The following is a 21,891-nucleotide window of genomic DNA, read 5'->3' on the forward strand; positions in this document are numbered from 1 at the left end:
CTCTTTCCATGAGTAATAAGAAAATTATTGTGGGTTCCTCTTCATCAAGTAAGATAAATTACCCTATGTCGATAAAAGGAGGTTTGGAGCACTCCCCTAGTGATTCTCGCTTTATTTAAGGATAAAGGTTGATCGTTTGACTTTGTAAAATACTCAGTGGGTTAGACAAGTTCCTTCTACCAATATCTTAACTTTTGTTGGGGAGGCTGTAGGTTAGATTTCAGAGTGAGTTTTCCTTCCAGTGGATCCTATCTATGAGCCACTGATCCACTAGCTACTATCATAATAATGTAATTCCTGGTAATGACACTACAAAACTTGATCCGCTCCCAAGCAACTTGATTATGTTCTTAAAGTTAGGTGTTCTTGCACATTGGGGTTTCTCAAAAAAGTATATGTATCATTTCAGTAATATAGGGCTCTATTGAGTCTGGATTGTTGATCCCACAGAGAACAAGGTAATGAAATTCCTTAAGGAAAGTTATAGTCTACTACTTTTAGGTCATAGTTTGGACTTGTGATTAGACGAAAGTTCTACCAACTACCCCTACACTAATTCAATTAATTCTAATGTTAAAACCTACTTAACTTAATTGGATTGGTGATTACAAGAAATAAAAGTAGCCCATATCTTGTGATGATATAAGTGATTGTGTCGGAATAGATACTTCAAATTGCAAATGTGGCTAGTGAAAAATAGGACTAATCATCTTCTTTACCCTCTCCCGAGTGCATAAAGTGGTTTGGTTAAACTTGTTTTAATTATTTAAACCTCAATTTGAACCCAATAATGTCTATTTCTCTATTTATTTGCATTACCTTATGGACTACTTTTCCTTCACCCACCAGTTTGATGTGAATGCTCTAATCGTTCCTACATCGCTCTTCTGATTCATAATGGATCACAAAAAAATTTAACAATTCATATAGCCAGTATGAAAAGTAAATTAAGTTTTTAAGAATACTCATCACATAAATGTTTAAAGATCAATTATATAAGCATCTTAACAACCTGCTCATTCAGCTCATTCATCACAAGAGAAATATAAGAAAGATCTACTCACAATGCATGAAGGAAATAACATAAATCATCATCTTATAATAAAGCAAATCCACTTGAACTGTATATACAAACAATACAAGACAATATAAAACACAATACTTAGCTTTTTCCATTAGAAAAGAGATGAAAATTCCTCCCCAAAAGATTTTCAAGTGTTCCCTGCAATGTTGAGTATACCCCCTTACAGAATTCTCTCAAATTCTTCTCCAATCTCTCTAAGAAAGTATAAAATACCAAACCCTAACTCTATACAACAACTCATCTGCCTTTCTCCACTTTTCAAGGCTTTAAAATATTCTTATGCCCTCCCTCAAACTGCTTAAATCAACCTTATAACTCCTCAAGTCGTGCTGCAGTATATGAAGTAAACTGCCCAGGAGCTGGCCAATGCCTTGGCGCCACAAGGTTGGCTAACTGGGTTCCGGCACCTAGGCACTCAGTAAGCTAGCGCCAAGGCGCTTAGGTCGAGTGTGGGTGCCTAGGCGCCAGTGTCTTGGTTCCAGTATGCTCCGTTTCACCTCTGTTTCTCTCCATTTTAGCTCTAATTTGCTCCATATGTCCTACCTGTTATATCTGTAAGAAAAACACAAATATATCTTTCTTTAAAGTGCAATTTTATCCATAAACAAGTGTAAAATATAAAAAAAAATTAAGTATGCTTTAGGACATATCAAAATCCCCCAAAATTAAACGTTACTTGTCTTCAAGTAACACTAACATTTTTAAATTTAATTTTATAAATTTGAAAAAGTGGGTTTGAACAATTTTGTCTCAGGAATGTCATAATTTAGCTTAAGAAAAATTATAGTAAATCAGCCTAAAATTATGGTATAAGAAAACCTTGTATTCAACTTTGAAATTCTGATTTTCTATCTACTTTGAAAACCATTGATATTTGTCAAACATAAGATCCTTAGAAAGTATAGGAAATAGAATTAAAGCACTCTATTTATAAATATTAACTAATACTTTTTTTTGGAAATATAAAGAAGTTTAGGATTGTAACAAAGTCATTTACTTTAAAAGATTCAAGTGAAACTAATTTTTAATTATGTTTCTCTTCAAGCTTCTCCTCTCTTAATATTTATTTTTCTCTTTTTTTTTCTTATAATTTATCTTTCTTTTCCTTAGGATCTTTTTCAATCCTTAACACAACTATATGAGGATTACTACATCTGGATAGACCTTTAATAATTTCGAGTTTCACTTCATCCCATTAAAGTAAAACCTATCACTCTCCTTTACTTTTTAATTTTTTAAAAAATTGAAAGTATTAGTTGAAATAAGTTTTTAATAGAGACTCAATTCTTATAAAATGTAAATTTAAGAATTCCTAGTTTTTCAAATATATAATTATTTCTTACAACAAATAGTAAAATCATTTTTCTATATGTTTTTTGCAAGGTAACTTGACTCTAGAAAATTCTTATTTACATAAAATTTCAAATAAATCTATCACATCATTCCTATAATTAAAATTGAAGCAATCTAATATTAACACCACATACCTCAAGTTCTTTTAAAATATAACAATTTTAAGTGCAGGTTAATGAGGGCAAATCAAGTTAAGATTTTAAAAATGTTTCTCCCCCCCCCCCTCCCCCACTTATTTTTTAAACATTTATAACATTCATTTATAAGTAGGGTGAAAATAAAACATAATTATTTTCTACGGCATGTGTTTATCATAAAACATATGTCAGAAAAGACAAATATGCAGCAACAAGTGAATCTCAGTTCAACATGTTTAACATGAAACTCACATAAAAAGGAACTACAATATCACAATAAACAAGTTCACATAAAGTCCAGAGTAACAATAAATATTAATCTAGTACATCCATAATATCAACAGTAAGAGAGAATGCCCAGCACAACAGAATAAAAAAGTAAATACAACAATACAATAGCAGGGAAAATATAGACATCAATACATCACATCAAAATAAAAATCTACTCCTCATCCTCCTCATCATCATCAACATCACCACCAGCTTCATCATCAGCTTTCTCCTCTTAATCCTCCTCCATTGCCCTGCTCTACTCATATAACTGGTAAAGAGGACATGCAGGGAATTCAACTGTTTTGTCACCCCCAATCCACTAATTCTGTGAAACTGGGCTCGATGGTCAAATCTCCTTTTGTTTTGCTGATCCAAGTGTGGCAAGTGCTCATTGAATTTGCATATATCACCATATAGAATTGCAATATCATCTCCTACTCTTTCCAAATGTTGTGCAAATGTTTCCCTTTTGAGTACGAAGGCGTGACGGATAAGAAGTAGAAGAACTAGGCTGCCCCTTTTCTGATTCTTTTTCCAACATTAGCATGCCAACAATATAACTCAATTTTTTGCTGCCTAGATTGGATTTAAGCGACGAAGAATCTCCTCCTCATTATTAACAACAAGTCTCACAAGTTGGCATAAGAAAAATATAATAGTTGGATGTCCTAAACCAAGAGTTGATCCTACCTCTATGGAATTGACTATAAAATAATGGATAATAGAACCAACATTAATAGGTATATCTTTCTGAATACAATAATTTAAAAGGGCACGATCCATCATTGCTTCACTAGTGTTTATAGAAGGAAGTAATTTTGTTGAACTGAAGAAATGCCATGCCTTAGATATTCCATTTAATTTAGAGGCAAAAAATTTGATTATAGTACCCTCGCTACCCTTCCACTCTCTACCATTGTTAAAAATTTTATAACTTCATCAAGAAGACCTTTAGTAAAAGCAGTATCAAAATAAGTACAATGAGAGATATTACTCAAAGACAAATATGAATTGATATAAGAAGGGTAAATATCTACATTGTTCCTCTCACAAAAACAAATCCTTCTCGAGCTTCAAGTAGATTTGAATAAAATTCTCTTGCGACTGTTATTATGACAACATAGGTATTATATCAGAATTTTCCCACTTCTTGCTAGTAATTATTCTTTACACCTCTCCTTCAAGGCTAACAAATCCTTTCACAACAATTAATTTCTTTGATATCAAGAGGTCGTAATATCTCAACTAAGCTATGGAGCTCACGAATTTCTTCCTATCAAAAGAAACTTTGCATATGCCTTCCTTGGTTTTATGTGCATAAGATAAGTAAGATATGCAATTCAAGATGTGATGAGTTCAAATATATGATGTAAATGATTCAATATTCTAATTAAGAGATCAACTCTCTAAAATGAATTTTCTTCTTCTCCACAGTTTCTCGAAAATCCTAAAAAATCCATGATAAACAATGAAAATGTAAGATCACGGTGTAGAAAATTACCTTGGGGGTGAATTCCACACTCCAAAGCTTCAAGAATGAGCTCAAATGCAATGGAAAAGGATGTCCTAAGTATCGCTCTTTAATCGCCAGAGAAGAGTCGGAAGGAACTCGTGCGAAAATGACCTAAACTGAGGCGGTTCGGCCAGTTTTGTCAAGCAGGAGGGTCAGGCGCCTAGGCGCTGCGATAGTGGCTCCAAGGCGTTTGGGTGCAACACCTTGGCGTCAGTCCATTGGTGCTTAGGTGTCTGTACACTTCATGTCACTTTGGTGTCAGGGGTACTGGGGCCTATTTGCATAACCCAAATTTGGTCCCAGTCGTTTAAATTGAATGTTTTGATCCTCTCCAAGTCTTCAATCACACTAATAACAGACAAACAAGATAGATAAATAAGGTTAACACTTCCTCCTTCTCATCACACATTCCTTCTTTACTTCCAATTTCTAATAGCCTTTTTCCACAGAACTACTAGGTGCTTTTAAATATTTTTGCAGGGTCAAACCTATGGACAAGATTATCCCTAATACATTGTCTTATGTGTGGCCAACGTCAGGTATTACCTCATCCCCTTAAATACGCACCTCTAACTGTAGATAAGAATAATGTCAAGATCATCCTCATGTTCATCAACAAGCTGGTTTATTGGACCCACTTGAAGAAAAATAAGGTTAGATAAATGAAGTAATAGAATTGAGATGGACATGTCCTATGTCCAAACTCATTACGTCTCCAGTATATCCTTAAGTTCAATTGAGAACAGAGGTGTTGCATACTAGTTAATCCAACTACAACTAGAGATCAAATACAAGTCTAGTCACAACAAGAAGCTAAGGAATCATCATCCTCATGACTCACTAAAATCAAAGCAATCCACACAAACCTAAACATAACAAACAACATCAAACAATCCATTCCACAAAAAAAAAACAATAACATAGGACACTAAAAAAAGATAAACTTGGTTTACCTCCCAAGAAGTGCTTGGTTTAACAACATCAACCCGATGAATCCAAATACTTATTCAGGTTTACACAACATTAAGACCTCATTAAGTATAGTCCTTTCTCCACCTATGTAGAGTTTAACCTTATATTATATGCAAGACCACATATCTCAAGTCCTTAGAAAATATATATAAGTTCTTATAATTATGTTTCACAGGCATCTTTATGTAAGCCAACACTCTGGAAATTCGAACCCACCGAACAAATCAAAGACTCTGCTCCGAGACAAGCAGATTAAAAACTCCCCTCTGAGGCAAGCAAATCAAATGCTCTCCTATAGGGCAAGCAAATCAAAGACTCATCTTCGTGGCGAGCAAATGAATGACTCGCTTCCGGGACGAGCAAATTAACTAACATTAAATTCATCATTGAGCAATTATCGTAAATAAAGAACCCGATAGAAATAAAATGCTAAAACAAAGGTGAAAAACAATAGATATTCTTGCTCTATTTGCATATTCTCAAAAGCTACAAAATATTTTTATGTGTTTTACTTAAAAATAAAATGAATGAAATAACAATATTAACTAAGTGACGATGAAGTCAGTAAGACCGACAAAAGGTCTCCTCAACCAGCTGAATGTCAGTTAGCCGACCGACGACACAGATAAAAAATCGACCAAAAAAAAACCTCATGAGAGCACTTCGAGAACGGCAAAAATATGACACTATGAGATGTTAAAATCAATGGAGCATAATTATTGTATTATTGTTATTGCATTTTTGGCATTTAAAGTCTCTCATTTTTATCATTACTTCTCTTTCAAGATGTAAGAAACTTGGGTGTATTTATGTATGTCTGAAAAATGTCTGTGCGGATCTATGATGAGAGCTGAAGGTAGCAAAGAGCGGCCGAGCACCTCATTCGGCCGGCCACCTCGTCGGGTGGACCCAACAATGAAAGGTGTCGGATATACGAAAATGTGCGAGACATATGAAAATATGTCAAAATATATCAAAATATATCAGATATACGAAAAATGTGTCAGACAAATGAAATTGTGTAATAATAACATGTAACTCTCAAGGGAAATGATGCAATTTTTATATTTTAATCCTTCTATTATTTATAAATAGGATGATTTTTTTTACATATAATGAGACTCATGTCATTTAGACTTTCTAGTCACTTAGACTCATTCAGGCACCGCCCTCTCATTCTCTTGTAACAATTTTTTTAATATATAAAATCGGCATGAAAGCCCAGGAAATACTTCAATTTGCCCTGCTTTGGACAATTGCTGCATCACTCTTTTATTTTTCTTTCACCTTTTCTATGCTCTATTTATTTAGCATGATCTATAGGACACATTTGAATTCAATAATATGTATCTAAAATCCCCTAATTAGAAGTGGTAAGGTGAAATTATAAAATAAAAAAAAATATAGTTAAAATAACGTTAAATTCGGAGTTAAAAGTCAAATTAAAATGTTAAAAGGTCCTCGATAGGATTCCGATAAGGCCGCAATCTTTTATTATACTTTGAGGCATAGGATACGGTCAGGTTAACAAATTACCATTATGCCCTTATCTCACGGGTAGCCAGGTCAACGTCACCCTCCACTCATCTAAAGTTTTGTTGTGCTCCGTTTCAAATGAACCCAAAACTTTTCTTTATTTACATTTACATTTACATCTTATGGGATCTTAATTCGTAAAATTAAGATTGTCGGTGGAGGTAACTTGTTGACCTATGAAATTTGGAGCCGACTATTTTTTTTAATTTAATTTTTTTAATTTAACTGATTAAATATATTTATGTCAAATAAATTTTTTAAAAAATTGCATATTTTTTTTTATTATAAAACTTGAATCAAGTCGAATGATTGATAAAAAGGAATAAAAGTAGAACTCGAATATATAAACTATTTTATATCCAATTCTCTTCATCTCAATCTTAGTTATCTGATAGCTTCCTAGTAATGAAAAAAAAAAATTAATGGTTTTGAATATAAATGTCGAATCATGAATTAACTACTGATACGTGTCAGAAGATTTGCGGGGATAGAATTTATTTAACATCTGAGTTTGCACGAAAGCTCAATATGCACTCACGTAATTAAAGTGGCAGACAAAGACCATGACTTTTTAAATGGAAACCCGAAAGTGAAAAATTCATGGGGTTTAGGTAAGTAAGAAGAATTCACTCTAAGTTGATGAGTATAAAAAGTGACTTTTGTCCCACATATGGGAGAATATTATACAATTTTTGAAAGTGCAATTGTTACATGAATAAGGGTTTGTTTAAGAATGGTCAGGAGCAGTTGCGGTTGGGAGTAGTTATCAGTGTATCTTCTTCGAGGTGTATCGTTGAACCATCTTTGAGGCGTGTCATTACTCTGCGACATCATTATTAATTCGTACATTACTTCTTTACTCTTGTGACGCCAGTCTTTACTATGCACAGTGTTTGTTACTTCGCAATGTACGTCGTGACTTTGTGAGGGATCTCGTTGCAAAGAGCAACGGGCGGCAGCGGTGGTTGGTGACTACGGGAGCAAAAAGTGATTGTCAAGTTTTCAGTCCAAAACGACACTAGAATTGAATCTCTTCTTCACAAACTAGCTTCAGGTCCAACCCTTCCTTCTGTTTAAGCTCTAGGTTCTTTTTCATGAAGGGAGTAGGGCTCTATGCATAGAGTTTAGGAGAGGCATCCCTACAAAAAAAGAAAGGAATTTGGATCGCTCTATCTGACTGTCAGAGAAGATTCCCCCAATCATATGGAGTACTTTGAAAATCTGGGTGCCTTAATGATGTTGGAATCAAATGATCTTAGGCTTGTTGGATTCATCTCATCAAGACTTTCAATTTTACTGTAAGCACGTCAGATTTAGAATCCTAATTTAGAAACCATTTCAACATGGATTGGATCAATTTTAGTATTATTTGAAACATCTCGTTGAATCGGTCAGGTTGACTATAAGTTTACTAAAATCAAAGTAGTGGATGATTTTTAATTGGAATTTGAATGTTTTTTTTCTCAAAATCGCCTCGAGATTCATGTTAAGTGACGAAGAGCTATTGATGGTGTATCATTTGTCTCATAATTTTTGGGTGAGCATGTTTTTTTCTTCTTAAAATTATTGAAAATCTCTACATAAATTTTGTGTCCGATGACGGTGAATATGACAACCACAACATATGGCAAGGCCAGTGGAGCAAGCCAACGAAGGTGGGGCAGGAAGAGGGTTGGGGGGGGGGGGGTTGTGGTCGGGGGAGTTGGTCTGTGGTTGTGGGTTGAGAGGTAGGTGGAGTGGGTATGCGAGTCGGTTGGTCGGTTGACTGACGGAGTGTAGCATGATTAGCAAGTCAGTCGAGTTGGCGGGCTGGAACAACGACATGTAGGTAGGCGCTATGACAGCCAAACATCGACCATACCTCATATGTGATACACACGACACAGGATTGGACCACACTTACGTTGTCCCACTTTCGCACAAATTAGGAGCAGACGGTAGAGCAGTCTTTGGGCGCATATTGTTGACGTCGCATAGGATCAGAATCAAATGGCTTGCAGATGACAAAATCTACTTCACAAATAGAGGGGTCATTGTTACACGTGGATTTGCGCTGTTCTTCTGTGCTGGAACATGAAAAAAACACTTAATTTAATGTTGATTGGTCCTACGACTGCCCAATTACGCAAAATCTGACGGTTTGCATGGTCTGCTGTAAAAAGCATAAATTTTGGTAATTTTGAAATTTTTTACCCTTTTTGAGCTTATAAAATGAACCGATGAAGGAGAGAAAATTGGAGCTTCTCCACTTGTTCTTGTGCGATCAACGAAGCTCCATTGGCCTATTTATTGGAGTCTCCCAGCCTATTTTTGAGTGATCAATGAAGCTCCATATTTTATTTTTATGCGATCAATGAAGCTCCCCTTTGTTGTTTCTACTGGACTACTGCCCACCTCGAAGTCTCCCTACCTATTTTTGTGCAATTAACGAAGCTCTCCTTTGGCGTTGTTGTTGCCCACTTCAGAATTTCTCCGGTTATTTTTATGTGATCAACCAAGCTCTTTCGAACTATTCTGGTTATTTTTATGTGATCAACCAAGTGCAATTATGTGATCAACCCTTTTTTTTTTTTGCAATCAACAGAGCTCTCTCAGAATACTTTTGGGCCACCTTTTCTGCTTCAGTCGCGCACTTTTGAAGGACATTTTTAATATTTTGAGACGCTTATGTTTGGGGATCCCCACCTTTTTGAAAATCAAAGGAAGTGCTCCAATCCCTTAGAGACAATATCAATCCTAATGGAGGAAGCCATGATGTTGTTTTGAAATAAAATTTATTTTTTGAATGACATGTTGGTTAAGTTATCGATCTTAATCAATCAAGTTGATTCTTCTCTCCCAAGATATGTTGTCATATACAAGATAGCGATGCGGGCTGACCTACAATTTTCTCTGGCGCTTGAGTTGATGGACATTCTAAAAGCTGTTGGGCTTAACATTTACAATTCTCTTGTCAGACAACAACAAAAATTATCAAACTGATTGTGTTTTTCAGAAAGCGAGGCTGAAGTTGGCACGAGAAATTTTTGCCCAATTGGGCAGATTCGTCAGTGACACATATGATCAAGCAATTTTTAGGAGCAAGGCAGATCTTAATACAAAGGATCCTGTAAGACACAGTTAAGATCTATTCAGGGTGCAAGGGACAATTCTTAAGTGGAGAACCGCATATCATCTCTAGGTTATTGGGTAGATAGAGGTGGTCAACATGAGTGATGAGTGTGGAGACATACTTAGATAGAGGTGGTCAACATGAGTGTGGAGACATACTTGCATTGTTTTGTATTCAATACGTTGAAACTATGGCCAAGTGGATTGTGTGGGTTATTGATATAATAGTTCGTACCACATAAGAATTATTGGGGGTTTCATAAGAATCGAGGGAAAACATATCAACAACCCATCTCCCTTTAGATCATTGAAGGTGAAATTGTACAAATTATTGGTTTTTGTGACTTGAAGGAAATGTAGCTCAAGATGCAATACATCTAACCTTTGTGAGCGAGGAATCCTTGTTTAATTTAGGCCTCTCTTTTCACACTGGATGTTATTCTATGATGATAACAAATAAATTTGAGAAGAACCGCCCTAAGCTGGCTCCTAAGGTTCCTCTGAGTGGTCTTTATCAAGCAATGCCCATGGTTTTTTTCTCATAAGCATAGTAGGATGAGTAAAGAGGTGAAGAAACATTTGTTCAGCCCTTCTAGGATTCTTATTTCCAAGCGTGTGCTAACTCGTTTATGCACCAGGGTCCAACAGACTGAAGGCTTTATGAGTTTTTCCTTACATTAGTAGAATTTTGTTGTTCCATATTTCTCTTGTTTGTCTGACATTAACTTATTTATTTTAGTTAGCCAAAAGGATGGACCTCAAAGTGGGGTATGGCCTTTCTTCGAGCAATTCAAACTCCAAATCTGTCAAGATCATGTTCTTCCATGACAAGTACAAATTGTTGATAATATTATAAAGTTAAGGAAGCTGTGACCTTAGAATCTCAACTAACAGAGTGTAGAACAAAGTTGTCCGTGGTGGTGACTTTTTTTCTATACGTTACCAGAATTTTTATAAAATCATATAGGAGTTTCTAGATGCCTGAGCCAACCTCAACCGGAGCACCAAAAGTCTGAAGGCTATGAGATCGAAGATGTCAACTCTTAAGGAAGAGATCAAGAAATTGAGGTCCTAGAAGAAAGTTGAAGTTATTGGAGTTGAGTTGGGATTCGCGGAAACATCAGGAGCTTGAATGAGTTCAAGAGCATTATGCAGGATTGTGTTCAGAAAGCTCGCGATCAACTATATGACGTCTAGGTGAATGAGCTACAAAAGGAGGGTGTAGAGGAGGGATTCATCCAGAGCTTTCAGAAGATGACTCAAGCATTGTGCCATCAGACTGACGTTGACATAAAGGGACTTACCCCTAGCCATAATTCAGAAGGCCATCATTCAGATTCTAAATGTGAGGGCTTCGAGAGAGAGCTGAAGGTGTTCAACTATGATGACAGAGAGGAGAACATTGACTTCGAGTAGTGCACTGCTTTTATTTTTTCTATTTTGTTCCTCTTCATTCATGTTTTGGTGTATGTTTCAGACTAGTGTATTCATCCTTTTATCTTTATGCACTTGCTTGCAAGTTTATAATTGTTATTTTATATGAGTGGGCTTGTGGTCATCCTTTTTATTTTTTTGCTCTTTCTTGCACATTTATCAACGTTATGCTAGATAAGTCGAATAGATGTTATTTATTGACTTTGATGTGTTGGATATTTGACCCCTAAATATTTTATTTTTATTTTCTTCTGTGTTTTCATGTAATGTTAAGTATGACCAAGTTCCTCTTTCATTTCGTAGTGGATGTAAGTTGTTATTCGGAGTTTCTTATCAATAAAGAGGCTTATACGAGAGAAACTGTTAATAATATTTTACCTTTCTAGGGTTGTGCATCAATGCAACACTCGATGATGTTAAACTATATGGAAGAGTCCAATGAAAGTCCAACAAGGACTCTTAGCCTATTCAAGATTGTGTATCGAAGTTAAACTCAATGGTATTAACTCATATGGAAAAGTTTGGATCACATCCACATGGGACTGATCGTGCTCTGATCATGATGCAACTAAAGTTGTTTTTTTCTCAAGTTGAAAGCTTGACTAAGTTTGTAATTTAACTGTTACATTCAATGAACGTGCCCTTCATACAGATAAAACAAAAGAAGAGTTATATGTAATAAAACAAGAGTAAATTGATGTTACTGAGAGATAAAACAAACACAATAATGCAAGATGTGAATAAAATTATTAAGAAATGAAAACAAAGGACAACAACATAAGTGAAATAAAGGCTACACGACTTAAGTGAAATAACATGATTGCACTATCACTGGTAGTACTTGTGAAGATACTTCACATTCCAAGTTTGGGGCAGAGTTTTACTCTCTAAATCCTTGAGTTGAAAGTTCCAAGCTTTGTCATGGCAATGCTGGTGTAAGGACCCTCCTAGAGGGGAGATAATTTATTTTGTTGTGGGCCATACTTAGTTGCTTTGAGGCTTCATAGAACCAGATCTCTGATAGAAATAGTTTAAGGTTTGACTCTTCAGTTGAAGTGACGTGCCACCCTTAAGTGGTGGAAATTAGCATTGAGGCTGGCCACATTGTGTGTTTTAGGATGAAGTCTAGCTATTGCCAAAGTTTCTCCACATTATTGTTCGGGTTGAATGCTTGAACTCAAGGATTTGGGACCCCATATCAACTGGGATGATGACCTCCTTGCCAAATCATCAATTAGAAGACAATTCCCCTATTGGAGTTCATAAGGTGTTGTGATAAGCCTACAATATGATGTGGAGTTCTTTAACTCATTGCCACCGAGTCTTCTCAAGGCGAGTCTTCAATCCTTTGAGTATGGTCTGATTTGTCACTTATGTTTTCTCATTCATTTGAGGATGAGCTATGGTTGTGTCCACTAGTCGGATATGAAGATCCTTATTGAAGGATGTGACCGAACACCTTCCAAAAAAAACGAGTTCCAATGTCAATTACAATCTTTGTAGGGAGACTAAAGCGTTAGAATATACTCCTTTAAATAAACCATTTAGCATTAACTTTGTTGATCTTGGCAACCATCTTAGCTTCTAACCACTTAATGAAGTAGTCGACAACCACTATGATGAACTTTTTTTATCCATTGATAATCAGAAACAATCCTATAATGTTTACCCCTTATTAGGAAAAAATTTCAAAGGCTCAAGAGAGATGTGAGTTCTACTTGCTAAGCATGTGTGAGGTTGGAGTGAAGCTAATAAATTTTACATTTTTACGTGAATTCCAATACACCCTTCTTTCTTATAGGTCAGTAAAACTCTTGCTTCATTATCTTGAGGGCGAGAGCTCTGCCTCTGAGGTGATCTCCACGTATAACGGAATGAACCTCATGTAGAGTGTAGTCAGATATGGATAGTTGAAGACAATTAATGCATGGACCAATAAATACTATCTTACACAATTCTTCTCTAATGATGATGAAGTTGGCATCCATACGTCTAATATGAATAAAATGATTTGATCCATTCAAGAATGTACTTTTTTCTCTTCAACAGACTGTATCACCAAAGGGCCTTAGATTTTGGAAAAAAAATCTCTTTAATGCACTTTATTTTGAATAGGTATTGGTCCTAGTGTTCCACTCTCAAAGTATGTTGATAATTTGATACTTTTCAGTCCGAGCGAGAAGTTTTTTTATCAGACTTAAATAATGTACCAATTGTGAGTTGTGGGTATCAAAGTCCCATTCTACTTAGGGTGCGATGAGCTGTGAGTTAGTGTAGATGATCAATTTTCACACTTCACAGTCAAAGGCGAGTTTCAATCTAGTGACGAGGGCTTAATATTTAATAACATTATTAGTAGCTGTAAATTCCAAGCAGAGTTCGTACGCCATGTGTTCTTCTTGGAGAAGATGAGAAGTATTCAAGCACCAACTCTAGAGCTTTCAGTTGCTTTATCAACATACAAGTAAATGGTACCAGGGGAGAAAATTGTGCTCGACAAAAGTATCTACAATGCACTCAATCATAAAGTCAACTAGTACTTGTAATTTGATGTATGGTTGAGGTAAATAGTAATTTTAAACTTTCCTAATTCAAATGAACAATTGATTAATGCTCCAGATGTTTCTAGTCTTTGCATAATGTTCAAGAGAGGGAGTTATGTGTAGTTGTCAATGGTGTGAGCCTAGAGGTATGGACACAACCTTTGTGCTGAGAACACTAAGGACAACACAGTCTTGTCTGCCAACGGGCAGAGACTCTTTATGTCAGAGAGAATATTCTTTTCATAATAGATGGGCCATTGAATCATCTTTTCCTTCATGACTAGTATAGAACTTATCATGTGAGATAAAATAGCTAAGTAAATATACAATATCTCTAATTAGACATGATTTGAAAGGAGGGATGGTGAGGCCAAGTTTGTCCTGAGTTACTTGAAAGAGGCCTAACATTTATCTATTCAATGGAAACCAACATTTGAAGTGCCTCTTAGTATCATGAAGAAAGGCAGATGCTTATATCTAGAATGAGCTAAGAAATAGAGCAGGTCAACTATGTGTTTGTTCAAGCATTGTATCTCCTTAATGTTTCTTGAGAGCACCACACATGTCTCTTTGTACACTATTCTTCTTAAAATACACCTCGATCTTATGATGAGTGATCATGAATCCCAAAAATTTTCCCAACGTGATCCTAAAGGGGGATTTGGCTTTGTTAAGATGCATGTTGTAGTGAAAAAGAAGTTGGAAGCATTTCTCCAAATGAGATATGTGTTGGGATGGTTCTTAGCTTTTTACCAGCATGTTCTTGATGTACACCTCCATGTACATCTGAAGAGATCATTGAAGACCTTTTTCATGAAGCGTTAGTAGGTTGCTCTTGCATTCTAAATGACAGACTTGGTAGTAGTATAAGTTTTTATCAATTTGGAAGGATGTAGCCTCCTCATCCCTCATATTCATATTTATCTGGTTTTACCATGATTAGACATCCAAAAAGGTGAGCATAATGTTGAAGTCAACAAGTTGATCTATGTACGAGAGGGAAAAGTTGTCATTTAGGCAAGCTTTATTGAGGTCGATGTAGTTATCACACAACTTCCAAGCTCCGTTAGCCATTTTAACTATGATGATCTTTGCCAACCATGAAAGGTACTGTGTCTCTTATATGAACCTTAATTATAAAATCTTGTTAACTACTTGTTTGATCGCTTGCAGGTGATCTGTATAAAAGTTTTGCTTCATTTAGAAGATGAACTCGAAGGTTGGATCCACCTTTAAGGAGTGCATGATTATCTTTGGGTCAACTCCAGACATATCAAACGGGGTCCAAGAGAAGATGTCCTAGCTCCCTTAGAGGAGATTTACTTATTCAAACATTTGCTCATCATTGAGTAGGAAACCGAGTTGCACCACAAATAAGAAATGATCAATTGTGTGTGGAACACAGATTGAAGTCTTCTATGGGAAGCTCAATGGAATGAATCCTCATTATAGAGTTAAATTTTTCCTTATGTTAAGCATAACTGATGAGTAGGGCTAAGTTTGCCTAAGATAGCATGATTGTGCTATATACTGATCTTCTTGCACAACACCAATCCCGACCAGGGTTGGGAATTTTAGCTTGAGGTGTGACACATAAGTGAAAGTGATAAAGATGGACTAGAGGGACCTCTCGAAGATGTCTTTGTATGTCGATTCCAACTTGATGATAATGAATTGGATGGAGTGAGTTAGCTATCGAAGAAATTCTACCATTATGATTAGAATATTGATCATTTTTTCAACTCTCACTAGTCGATTAGTTGAAGTTCTTCCCAAGCTAGCAACAGACTAAGGAGGGTGGAGTAGAACAAGACATCAATAAAGAAACCATTGTGAATCAAGATCATTTTCACATTGTAGCAAGGGTTACCAATACCTTTTATAATGATGAGAGAGACTTGGTGAGGGACTTTAACTCCTTCTGGGTTAGAATAATTGAAAGTGATAAGCTGAAAGCGTGATCTTTTTTGCACTAGTTCTTCAGTTGTTGTACTAAGGACTTGATCAGAGAATAATGAACCCCCACGATTGTTTGAATTTCACCAACCATTTAGTGATTCCCATGATGTTATTTTTTTGTTTGTTGCTCTACAATGGGAGTGTTGACCATACCAGTTAGTTTATTTTACATAAATCGATCCAGATACCCTCGTCAAATCAATCTTTGATCTCTTCCTTATGTTAACATATTTCGGTGGTGTGTCTAGGATCTAGTGAAAGTGACAATATTGTTCATAATTCCCCAAGTTTGGTTTCAAAGGGTAAGGCCATTTAAATTTCTCTTCATATTTGATGGTCATTAAAACATTGACATGTGATGTTTTGAGCAGCATATATTATTTATCCAATTAAGCTCGTGACATTGGTTTGCAGGTTGAGGAAAAAGGTAACGATTCCCTTGTTGTTTGGACTTCTTTCACTGTAAGGTTTGATTTGTGTCCTTGGGGTTATTTTTACGCTTGCCCCCAAATTACTCAAACTACACTTTGTGTGTGTTTATGGTCTCATATATAGCAATCTGGTCTTTAACATGATGAACAAGGTCAACATAAGAGTAGGCTGTCTCCCTCATCAATGATGAGTAGAAATGACTTAGGCAAAACTTAAGAGGAAGACTCCTTTAAGAAATTTCAGATTCACCCATGAAATCTAACAAGTTTTAGTTGAGAATACGAGGAAGTAGTCCTTCAATAACTCTCCCTCTTTATGATGAATGTTTAATAAATGAAATAATTTTTTGATGACCATTCTATTTGCTATGAACTGCTTCACAAATAGCCTGACAAGCTCATTGAAGGAGTTGATTGTGCTCCTCAGGAGAGAAAAGAAACAGGTGCAAGCTTGAACCTTATGAGTGACAGGGAAAACCTGATATAGAAGCACATAAGAGGCATAATGAATGTTCATGATGGTTTGATAGTGTTCAACATGCTCGCATGGGTTAATTAATGTTTCATAGGAGTTAATGTTTAAGAGTTTGACACCTATTGAGATGGAGCGTTGGAGAACTGTCTTAGCCAAGAGTGAAGATTTTTGAAAGTTATGATGAGTGGGAAAGCAATTGCTATCCTCTAAAGGAAACTATTCTCAAACAAGACAATATGGCTAATCATGAATTGTGATATCAAGTGTGACAACAAGTTGTGTTTGGGTCAAGTTTTTTGTGAGCACCAGAGGGTGAATGACTGACCTAGCTGCATGGGAGAGGTCCCAGTATGAGTATGCTCGAGTGGGACATTTTCAGTTGGCTACTGAATTGGTGTTAAGTAAGCTCTCTTTGTCGTGCAGACATCGATTGCTGAGCCTCACATAGGAGCTCAAGGATCTCAAGTCGAGACTCCTCCATCCCGCGCCTCTAGAGATACCGAGGTGCCTTTATTGATAGGATAACATTTGTAAAGATAGAAAAATGTGGAGGCTTGCCATCCTTCGCTCTGTTACTGTCCCGTGGATCCATTTAGCAACTTCAATGGTGGGATGGTCTTTCTTATACATGGTGTCAAATTGAAGCATACTAGAAGATTCATGGTTATATAGTGATTATCTAGCATCTTAGTGTTGCACAAAAGTAGCACATAATCAAATAATTAAAGTGACAGGCAAATACACCGAGTTTTTACATAGAAAAACATAAAAGGGAAAAATAATTAGGCCTAGCCTAGTAAGGAGGATCCACTATAAGTTGATGAGTACATGCATAACCCTTGTCCCACAGTAGGAAAAATATTACACAGTTTCTTAAAGTATATTAGTTGTAGAAATAAGGGTTCGTTAATAGTCAGGAGCAGTTGTAGAGTGGGACTTCAGTGCACCATATATTTGGTGCATTATTGCATGATATTCAGGATGATGCACTGCTCAAGGTGTCCCGTTACTTTGCGATGCAATTCATTACTCCATGAAATCAATCTTTACTCTGTACGATAATTCATAACTCCACAATTTTGTTCTTTACTATGCACTGTGCTTCATTACTTTGCAGCATAAATTGTGACTCTATGAGGGGCTTCATTGTAATGAGCAAGAGGTGGCCGATGGTGATTGATAGTGGTCGAAAACTACGGGAGCGAGAATGATTTGTTGGTTCTCCATTATAGAACGACACTGAAATTTAGCTCCTTTGCAAACTAAATCTAGGTCCAACTCTTCATTTGGTTCAAGCTCTAGCTCTATTTTCATGAGGGGGTAGAGTTCTACTTATAGAGTATGTGAGAGGTCTCTCTACAAATAAGAATGGAATTCAAAGTACCACATCAAACAGACTCAAAATATTCCCTCAATCAGATGTTGTTTTATGAATATTTGAGTGGCTTAACATGTCAGAATTCAGTGATCTTGGGATTATTGGATTTGTCTCATCAAGACACTCAATTTGACTATAATCTTATGAGATTTAAAATCTATTTAACCTTCCAATTATCCACCAAATGCGGCTTAATGACTTGATTTGAGCCTGATTTGACTTAAAATGGTCAATTTCAATTTCATTGGGTTCATCTCGATGATCCGGTCAGTCTAACTATAAGTTTGTTGAAATTAGAATTCTTGATGATTTTTAATTGGGCTTTTAACGTTTATTGCTCAAAAATTACCTTGAGATTCATGTCAAATGACAAAAATTTGTTAATGGTGTATCAAGTATAAATATCAAAAATAAAATTTTAGTACAACTCTCTAAAGTTCAGTTAAAAAAATCCATCTAAAAAGAAGAAGATCTCGCACATCTTGTTTGGGCTTTCCTATTTATAAGTTTGGGTAGACAACCACAAATTTTTACATAAATAGCATACAGAAACAAAAATTTATTGAAATAGTAATAATAACGCAACAAGGTGTGTAACACATTTTAAATAATATATTGATGCCTAATAGTTAAACAAATTGATAGTCGCCTTGATTTATCCTGTTAGCTTGCCAAGCTGACTAGGTGAAGTACTTTAGCCAAACAAGCTAACTTTAATTGATACATGTTGTATCATCTGAATGACCTGATTAGAGCCAATTTGCTGAATAATCATAGAAAATTTGATCAAATTCAATTTTCACAATGCACTTCTTTTGAATATGTTGATAGTCTTGATCCAGTCACATTCTTAAATTTGGCCCATACTTTCAACTTTGTCATGAGGTTTTTCGCTATATATTTTTTTCTCTATTTTTCTTTCACATTAAATCTATGAAATAAAATAATAATAAAATAATAATAATAACAATAATAATAATAATAATAATAATAATAATAATAATAATAATAATAATAATAATAATAATAATAATAATAATAATAATATCAATCAACTTAACATTTAATTTAATAATAACTTTGAACGATACAAAGAAGATCAACATGATCCTTGTATAAGAATCATATAAATAAATTGAGAAATGATCCAAATTTATTTTAGGTCGTTTTCAAAGTGGTAATGGAGAATAATTTTTAAGATGAATCAATATAAATCTTGAACGAAAAACTTGTAGGATAACTACAAAAATTAATAATAAGAAAATTTAAAATTTTAAGTTAATTATAATTGGTTGATTATTAATTCAGGAAAGTAGATTCACTCGAGAATGTGGGAGACGAAAATACAGTAGGAATGAAGAATCACAATCTAATATCATTGTAAACACTAGAACTCTGACCCATATATGGCGATGATAACACAACTAATTCATGATTCCATATCACGGTCAAGTGAAAGTAATATCAATGTTATGGATAAGTAATTAAAAGGTGTTTGAAGATATATGGTTTTTCAAGGGAATTGAAGGTCCAATTGAAGTAGAGTGCTATAAAAGATACTAGACAACATAAGATATCCAAATGAATGGAGAGTACCATTATCTACATTTGTTTTGGATGAAGAAACAGAATGGTGGTGGCGTGGGTAGCACAAAGACGTTATATGAATCTTGCAAACATAATGATTAATTGAGATAATTTTATTTAGTTTTTTACAGAGTGATTTGTGCCTCTATCTACTCAAATATAGGAATAGGACAAGTTCATCAGGTTGGTATAGTGAGAGAAGACAACTGTGCATTATAAAATAGAGTTCACTACACTATCAAATCATGCAACATAGTTTATATCTACTACAAAAAAGAAGCGTTATAGGTTATTTTCTGGATTAAAGGATTCAATTAAGCAGCATTGCTATCGTTGGAGATTGATGAATATTGTGCATTAGTATAGAAAGTCAGGTGAGTAGAGATTGATTTTCAGCTTGCTATAAAGTGCAAAAATATGTACATGTGAAAAGGTATGGATTAAGGATAGTATGTGCCTCAACCAAAGTGATCTAATGAAAAAAGCCCAAGCTTAGCTCAGACGGAAAACATTTGAGTTGAGCACTCTCACTTTAACTTTTAATAATATTCTATGTTAAATTCACTTGCTTAATTTGATATTGATTTATATCTTCTTATACATATTAGTCAAACATTATCAATGTTATATGCTTTTCAATAGTAGTAATAATTATACATTATTTAAATTATATATATATATATATATATATATAATACTAAATTGAATAATATATGAATGATATGAGTTCAATAGAAGGCTAGCTTATACACATTTGAAGTAGATCATCTTTTTATGGTACTGCTTAGAAATACTAATAATTAATATCATAAACCAACTTATTTTTTTATCATAAACCAATTTTTCACCATTTTAAGTGCTTTAATAACTATAAAGATTCAAATATCTTCCAACAATTCTAATTAATATCCTAAAAATTTCATCTACACTCAAATGTTCAATTTGTGCATGTTCAAATGTATTTAGTGACTTTCTCTTTATTGTCAGATTTTGAGATAATTGTTAAATTCTATTATCAGTTAAACTCCTGGGTCAAGTAGTGATAGTGTCTTTATAATTATCCTTTATAAATAAATAATAAAGAGGATGATATACTTCCTCTTGAAAACCTTCTTTTCCTCTCTTCATTCTCCTTATTCATTGTGATATTTGCAGTCTATGGAAGATATTATGGTAGATCATATTAGCATTGTGAAAAAGAATGTGTGAGGTTCTCTTTACGGTGAACATAAGAAGATTAAAAATTTTGCGAAGAAGAAGAAGAGAGTGAGAATAGAAAAAATGCACGAGAGAACTATTCAACTCGTGACTTCTTCTCATCCTATTGCATTAGGACCATCGTTCAACATTCAAACTTCAATATTTGTGTAATCGCTAGCTATTGTCAAGCATCTTCCTCCATGAAAACACTAATGTATTTGGGTGTTCCTTATCACAACAACTCCCGAGGTCAGATGGTGAGTGTTTGAAATAAGGCGAGAAGATAAAAATGTACAATATTTTAGAGTATATATTAAATACTTAATCACAAAATTTTACCTTCATGAGTTTTATTTTCAATTTTCCTATGTAATTCAATTTATGTGAGCTTATAGGCAAAGGCTGATTAGTCGATCAATATGGTCTTTTCCAGTTACCGTTGAGGTCAATGTCGAAACCTAACTTATTTTCATGAATCGAGAGCATGATAAAGTAGCACCAAATAATTATATATATAAAAAATAATTATTTCTCCAATTAGGTCTACTAACCAATCAAAATATATACATGAGGCTTATCAGAAAGAAAATTTAATTAATTCAATACTTAAGATACTGAAAATCTACAAATTATAATTTTCTCTCATATTTCTAACAACTAAACATTTTCCCAACGTTTGGTTATAGTTCATAGCTTAACAACATGCCAATTTCAACTCAAAAGTACTACCACGTTGACAAGGGAGCAGCGAGCAGGTGCTTCGTGACAAGGAAGGAGCGGCGGTTTCCCGAATACAGGTTAGGGCAGCTTTCGAGCGGGGCTTTCGAGCGGGACAAAGGAGGTATTGACGCTCGACAACGCCAGGCCGCGGGGTCGATCCTGCGGCTCTCTTTCTTCCTATTTAG

Source organism: Phalaenopsis equestris, unplaced genomic scaffold (assembly GCF_001263595.1).
Source record: "Phalaenopsis equestris unplaced genomic scaffold, ASM126359v1 Scaffold000353, whole genome shotgun sequence".
NCBI lineage: Eukaryota > Viridiplantae > Streptophyta > Magnoliopsida > Asparagales > Orchidaceae > Phalaenopsis > Phalaenopsis equestris.